Source organism: Acipenser ruthenus, chromosome 25 (assembly GCF_902713425.1).
Source record: "Acipenser ruthenus chromosome 25, fAciRut3.2 maternal haplotype, whole genome shotgun sequence".
Classification (NCBI taxonomy): domain Eukaryota; kingdom Metazoa; phylum Chordata; class Actinopteri; order Acipenseriformes; family Acipenseridae; genus Acipenser; species Acipenser ruthenus.
This window is the reverse complement of record NC_081213.1, coordinates 15,694,688-15,702,743: the sequence shown is the minus strand read 5'-3', so window position 1 is coordinate 15,702,743 and position 8,056 is coordinate 15,694,688.

The window sequence follows — 8,056 nt, the reverse complement described above, 5'->3', positions numbered from 1 at the left end:
AACATCTAGATTATGTGTATGATGATTAATATTTTTTTTAATTTTTCAGATTATCAAAATGATTCAAGAACTGATGTTGTTTAGTTTCTGAGATCTGACAGAAGTACTATGGTGGAATGGTGGCAATGTAATCAGATCACATGATTCTATACACAAGAAGTGCTTCACAGGCTTTTGTGACATGAACATGATCCATTAACTCCACTGTTAATCGCTGCAGGAAAACCTGTGAACAGCTAAATATTTTCCCATTATTCTGCATTGGAAGTAAACGGTGGGGACGGATTTCTCATTCAAATCTTGTTGTTGAATAATTGGAAATATACTCAAAAGTGTACAAATCAGTTATGAAAAGATTGCAGAGGTTATGATGAGACTACACCTAGAATGCTTTATTCAATTCTGGTAATCACATTACATTGTGGCTTTGGAGAGAGTCCTACAAAGAACAAACCAGGCTGATCCCAGGGATGATCTACGAAGAAAGGAATGAGCCATGAGCCATGATTTTGTTAGCTACAATCCTTTTAAGCAATTCATTTTCTCATTTAAGGAACAAACCTGTAGAACGTATTTAGCAGATAAGTGTGCTTGAAAACAATATTACATCTGTATAATATCAAATCCACCTAATGCTTATTCCAAAAGAGAGTGCACCAAGATGGCTAAAAAGAAGGAATGGTCAGCTGCCAGATATTTAACACAGAAAGAAAAGTGTCAGAATAAAATATATAGTAACAAAAACAGGTATGGTACCAACAAAGACAGAAGAAATAGTCAAAATAACAGAAGATGTGAGTGCCATAACTAAGGGTGTAGAAGGGAGATGCAAGTGTCATGACTGAGGGAGATGCGAGTGTCATGACTGAGGGTGTAGAAGGGAGATGTGAGTGTCATAACTATGGGTGTAGAAGGGAGATGCGAGTGTGTATTTCATTGTAGTTACATAGTAAATACATGTATACTTACATGGAATTACAATGCTATTATACATAGTTACAAAGTACTTAACTTGTATTTACAGCACTGTTTTGGAATCCCTTACCACTTTTGTAGTACTGGCAATTAAGGCAATAACATGAGTTCATTAATATTTTCACTTGAAATTTGCGTTTCCATGAAAAAGTGGGCATGGACTTCACATTTTGCCCTTAAAACTCACGTGAAATTGGGATTCACCCTGTCCTTCTCTGTGCCCGTTACTTTAATTACTTATATCTTTTTTTCCCACCTCTCGACTATACTGGACTATATGGCACCCAATTGTACCAGTACTTGCATCAGCTTGTACTTGCATTGAAATGCTCCATACCATGCCATATTCTACTACTGCTCTTAATTATAACTACTTACTGTATCTTGTATTTGAGTTTATCATACTTACTACATGCTCATACTGGACTTTACTCGTATAAGCAAATATTTTTACTGGAAGTTAACTGCTTTTAGTCGCTCTTAAATGTAATTATTTACTGTATTCTTTATTTTGCTCTTATTTTAATTTACTCTTTTTTGCTACAGATTTTACTGTACTTTATAACTACTCTTATCTGTACTGCGGTATGCTCAACTAGCCACTGAAGCGGAACAGCGAGGATGGAGAGTTCAGGTTTACCCAGTGGAAGTGGGTTGTCGAGGATTTGTGGCACACTCTACAACCCGGTTTCTCAGAGACGTCGGATTCAGTGGCCAAGAGTTGCGTCGCACAGTGAAGAACTTATCTGAAGCAGCAGAGAGGAGCAGCAACTGGCTGTGGTTGAGACGGAAAGATTCTGGCTGGGGACAGGTAAGTAAGCTGGGTTGAGTTGAGTGGGGGACGGAGGGGGGTGATGCTGGGACGCCAGAATCACCGTCGAGCCCTCTTGAGGTGTCGTGGGCTAGTCGACGAAACACTGAGGATGGAAGGTGCCCACTTGAAAACCCCAGAGATGTACCCTACTTAGCTCAATCCAGACGGTTGTCATGCTGATGCGCTGGGGAGGCCGCACTTTGGTTGATCCCCGGAGCCAGCATCGCAGCCGTTGTGTGTGCTGATGCGCCAGGGAGGCAAAATAAGCTGATCCCTGGAGCCAGCATTACACTTCAGCCATTAACACCAGACAGAAGGATATCTACATCATCATATGGAAGGAAACGTAAATGGATGGAGACGCATATGGATCACATTAGTTTACTGTAAAGCTACGTCTTAGTTGGTGCTTATCGTTGGAGCCGAGTTCAAATCAGCATGAAGTTTTAACATCTACTCTCGTGTAATGGAAATCTTCTGTAATGTGATACTTTACAATGTTATATTTTGTAATGTGATACTTCAACTGTGATAGTTTGTAACTGTGTCTGCTAAGAAATAAATAATAATAAATAATAAAGTAATTTTTTGTTGTCCTGTTCAGTTATTCATTTCTACACTCTTTTAATGTAGCTTTTCTTGTAAAGCAAGGTACAAAACACAACCCTTTTATACAGTTACACACAAGTTTTGTTAAAATGATTTTGAGAGAATGGCGTAGGCATTAGTAAAATTATTTCAAACCTTACCCTTTAGTTCTCTGTAGAAGACAGTAATAGAGACGCTGATATAATTACCATATAGTCAAAGTATAAGGGGCATCATTATGAAAAACTATTATAAGTAATTATTTTGATTAAACCAATCCCAGTAGATTTTCCTTTGTAAAATAAGCGCTTAATAATACAAATTACCTATAATTAGGGCTTCTGTTTCTCAGGTTTTATTAATTGTATTTTTCGGTGCTTATTTTTTAGCTATTTTCAAGTTTTATGTAAATCTTTTTTTCGGGGCTTTCGTTTTTGATATACTGTATGAAATTAGTGTTTTTGGTTACTTTCCAAAATGCTTGAGCGTTTTTTTGTTTTTGTGTGTGTGTGTGTGTGTGTGTGTGTTTGTGTGTCAAAATATGTACAGTAACTCGACAGTACTTGCACACTTAAGTTGTACCTTCTTTCCTTTGCTGTCTTCCACAATGAAATCCCTATGGTCACGGGCACATTCTTCTGGGGTTTTTGTGTATAGGCGTTTTTGTACATTTCGCCACAATTCTGTTTTAAATCCTCCGTATCTTAACTGTAATATAGGTTTAAATCCCGCTAACAAGCCTCCATCCTGATTGTAATCTCGTTTTAAATCTTGCAAGCAGAGTCTCCAATAGAAATGTAGGAATGTGCTGTCACTCAGTAGTTGGGGCGCGTTTAAAGTATTCAGAACTAATCAATGATAGATACAAGTCAGGAAGGTGGGACATTGCTCAGCAGCACAGGGAAATGTATTTATTATTATTTTTGTAGTAGGTTTTTTTTTATTTTTTTTTAATGTGAAAAGGGTAAAGTCAACATGAATAGATTAACCATTACCACAGTTTTTACAGTGTTTTCCGGTGTTTATTGGCTATCCACCGATTTCATTTTTTGGTATCGGGGGTGTTTTATCAGGTTTTATCGGTTAAAACCAAAAATCAGAAGCCCTAACTATAATACACATTGCATATTCTAACAGCTATAGTAAGCCTTTTTAAATGTGTGCTCGGGGTAGTCAGTGTGATTTTATACAGCTCTGATTATCTGTACTCGGGGCATTCAGTGTGATTTTATACATTTCCCATCATTCTCCTGCTCACTGGTAAATCCATCTCAGTTACATATGTGAGCAGGAGGATGATGGGAAATGTAGTTCTGAGAGGTCCATGCGGGTACATGGGAAGCCATCTTGAGGCAGGGAATGCAATCTAAAAGTTTAAAAAAGTGGTCAAAATGTAAAAAAACAAAAAAAAATGAAAACAATACACACACCTTATGCAAACAGTTGTAGCAACACATGTACCACAATAAAATAAAAAGGTCCATATGTACCCATTAAGGCCATACATGTAGTTTGTAGATGTGTTTTCTGCAGCTCATGCTTTGCTTCATAGAATTGTCTGCAGGCCCTGGAGGATCTGCACAGCATTCCATCATTCTCTTATTTTGATACCATTGTGTTTATGTGGTTGCCTCATGTGTGGGTTTGTTTGGCATACAGCTTTTGGAAAATTATGTTAATATCATTTTTCATGTGTTTTTGGAAATAGCTATAAGGTGACTGAAGAGTTTTTAATGCATTCAGGCCATCACCTAAACATTTTGGATGTGCTACAGCCCCCCTGAAACCATCCCGTGGCCCTAGGGGTCCCCAGCCCCCAGCGTGGGAACCCCTGTTCTAGAAAACCTGTTTGTTTCTTCAGCTTATTTTCTGCTTTTCTATCTGAGTCTCTTCTCACATATAATGATCTGGCTGTACTCACTATGTGCAATCTAAATGTATTGTTTTACCGGGATGAAAGTATGCCAGATGTATATAAACTCACATAACCAGTTCAAAACTCATTTAGAAACCCAGTTGTTCAAAGTTTCAATTGAGTCATGAGTCCTTGATTTCAAGTCCCGAGTCCGAGTCTGAGTCCTTGAAACAAACTCAAACCAATGTTCATTAAGTTAGTGGTAGTCGTGGGGGAACAGGTTGGACATTGTCTGATATCCTTCTGGAAAAATGCACAAATAATAAAACATTTTAAAAAGATGATTTTGTTATATGTTTTCTAGCTAGATTATTCTATTTGCATGCCTTTTTAAACTTGTCTGTCACTTTCTTCGTTTTCTTTTGGAATTGGAATTGGAATACTGTTTGAATGTAAAGAGAAAGGCTTGTTAAAAGCCAAATCATTATTTACTTGTTAACCATGTTGACATTAGTTATTCCTTATAAAACTTAATGCAAAAGTGAAAAAATAAATCAATGGGTCTTTGCGATATTTGCAGATTTGTAGCTGGACTCGGGTTGTGTTTACACTACAACCTAACTCACTTCCAATTTCTTATTTTTACTTTGATTGGCTGCAAAGACAGCAGGGCTAACCAGTGATTGGATGATGTTTTGTTTGGTGAGTTTTTATTGTACAGTGTTCTAGTAACTGAAGACTTTGTATTCAGAGAGATGTAGTTGTTGGTGGAAGTTTTAGGGGAAGCAGAACTGGAAAGGTAGAATTTCTTGTGTAATAGAAAATAAAAAAGGACTCGTTGTTAATATGACCGAGTCATGAAGCCCGAATCACAAAAGGTCGAGTCTGAGTCTTCTGCGGCTGTGACTCGAGTCCTACAAGTGTGATATATACTGTATATATTATTGTAAGGTGTTTTTATTTTGTATTTGAATTCACCTAGAAGAGAAAGCACAGTCATTTTCCAGTTCAGTTATTTTGTTGTGTGCTTCAATTTGGTTGGCAACAATTTGTTTTGTTTTTGCAATGGTGGAACAGTGTTTGGGTCTGCTAACACTTAAACATATTAGAATAGTTATATATACAATGATGTGGTTTTGGCAGGGAAGGAACTCATGCAGTGTAAGCAGACTATTGAAAAGAGTTTAGAGATCCGTGGGGATCTATACTCGGACCAGTCCTGTTTCCACTTTACATCAACAACCTCATTAGTTTTGAACATTTTAAATGATATTTTTATGCAGATGCCTCTGTATTGTATTCTAATGACTCTTCCATTTAGAAGATTAATATGAACTTGCAGGTAGCTTGCAATATCATTCAGCAAAATATGTTGGATTTGAAGCTTATCAAACTCTGAAAAAGCAGTAGCAATTGTGATCATTTTTGTTTAGCACTAGAGGGTGTGTGTATAGACGGTGCTTTGCTCAGATAAACTCATTAAGGTTAGCATCCTGGATTCCATTGAACAAACTCTTTATAATCAACACTGTTGTGTTATACACATTATTATAAATTCATTAATATTCTTTGGCATGATCGTTTTTTTTTCTTGAGATCTTAACTCGCTACTTATTCCAAAATATAATTAAAAATTACATTAAGATTTATGGCACAGAAGCAAAGATTGAGTAGGACAATGTATTGCAGTATTCTGCACAACGTCAGCTAGAACATTGGAACCAAAGCTGAGGCACGCAATCCCTTGGTAAATATACACTTCATTCCACATTTTAAATTCACAAAACATCAAGTGATGTCTTTACAACAGCCCTCTATCTGATTCAGATGACCTTAGTTTTTCATGTAGAAGCAATGCACTCCATTTAGCATGTACTGTAGCTCTCATCTGCACGTGATGCTATCTTGCAGATGCTGAAAAGAGCAGAGAGTAACAGGAAGCATTAAGTGCTTGAATGTATTCATTATTCCACGTGTTACTTTTTCTGGAACATGTTTTTTTGTTTTTAAGGGCCTGCAAGTTCACGAGTATATAAAAAAAGGTAGCTATTGAAAGAGCCCATTCAAATTATCATTCTAAAAGTAGCTAATCAGGCAGAGCTAGAAGTAAAGCTTAGCTCCTGAAGTTCAGCAGTGGAACAAATTAATGATGTACTATTTCAATATCGAAAATAGCTTGGCAGAGGATAAAAAATGGCTCAGTTTGATGGGGTTTGGGGCAGGGTGTTGCACAATCTATAACTTCCCATTCCTAGTTGAAGTAATTATAAGTCTATTACGTTCACCATATCTCAAACCACTGTAGTAAATACATGTGTACTTTCACATAATTACAATGTTGATGCTGAGCTACAATGTACTTAATGAGCAAATCTTTGTGCAAACGTAATTACATAGTTGTATCAGAATGGGGTTAGGGTTACACATTAAGTACATTGTAACTATACATAACAATCTGGGTATACAGAAAGCATATGGAGTGCCCAGAATTGGGGTACACAGAACCCCACCATCTCTTCAGTAGCATCAGAGTGCAGGGTGGATACTTCTTTTGGGTATGTTTTTCCTTGATTAAACATGCCTGCAAAGTGAATACGATTTGATTTCGTTTTTTGCCGAAATACTGTAATTGAAATTGTGCCAAAAGCCTGCCTAATAAGGTCAAATATGTTTCTTTACTCATACACAGTAATTAGAGACATGCCTTGTAAAGTGTTACCAAAAAAAGGGTTGAACTGTAGCCTCACGTGGCTTGTCCTGCTGTTCACTTGAAATGTAATGAATTAAGTGGAAGAATGTGAAAAAAATGTCAGGTTGCGATAAGAACAGGACAAACTTGCTTCCAGTCTGTCAAAGTACTGTGTGCAGTCTATTTCCGTGTAGATTCTGTATAATCCCAGAATGCCCTGTAATTTACCTCACAGGGATACTTCATACATACATTTTAATAAGGAGTCACTTCTTACCTGTTTCATATCCTGCTAGGCCTGCTTTGTGTTACTTATTTTCCAAACTTACAAACCAAACTTTTCAAATCTAGGGGCTGCTTCTGAAAGCCAATCTTGTAATCAGTCATTCAGCCTATTTAAATGGAGAAAAGTAGTCACTGTGCTGTTTGGTATCATTGTGTGCACCACACTGAACATGGACCAGAGAAAGCAAAGGAGAGAGCTGTCTGAGGAGATCAGAAAGAAAATAATAGACAAGCATGGTAAAGGTAAAGGCTACAAGACCATCTCCAAGCAACTTGATGTTCCTGTGACAACAGTTGCAAATATTATTAAGAAGTTTAAGGTCCATGGAACTGTAGCCAACCTCCCTGGGCGCGGCCGCAAGAGGAAAATCGACCCCAGATTGAACAGAAGGATAGTGCGAATGGTAGAAAAAGAACCAAGGTTAACTGCCAAAGAGATACAAGCTGAACTCCAAGGTGAAGGTACGTCAGTTTCTGATCACACCATCCGTCGCTTTTTGAGCGAAAGTGGGCTCCATGTAAGAAGACCCAGGAGGACTCCACTTTTGAAAGAAAAACATAAAAAAGCCAGACTGGAATTTGCTAAAATGCATATTGAAAAGCCACAATCCTTCTGGGAGAATGTCCTTTGGACAGATGAGTCATAACTGGAGCTTTTTGGCAAGTCACATCAGCTCTATGTTCACAGACGAGAAAATTAAGCTTTCAAAGAAAAGAACACCATACCTACAGTGAAACATGGAGGAGGCTCGGTTATGTTTTGGGGCTGCTTTGCTGCGCCTGGCACAGGGTGCCTTGAATCTGTGCAGGGCACAATGAAATCTCAAGACTATCAAGGCATTCTGGAGCG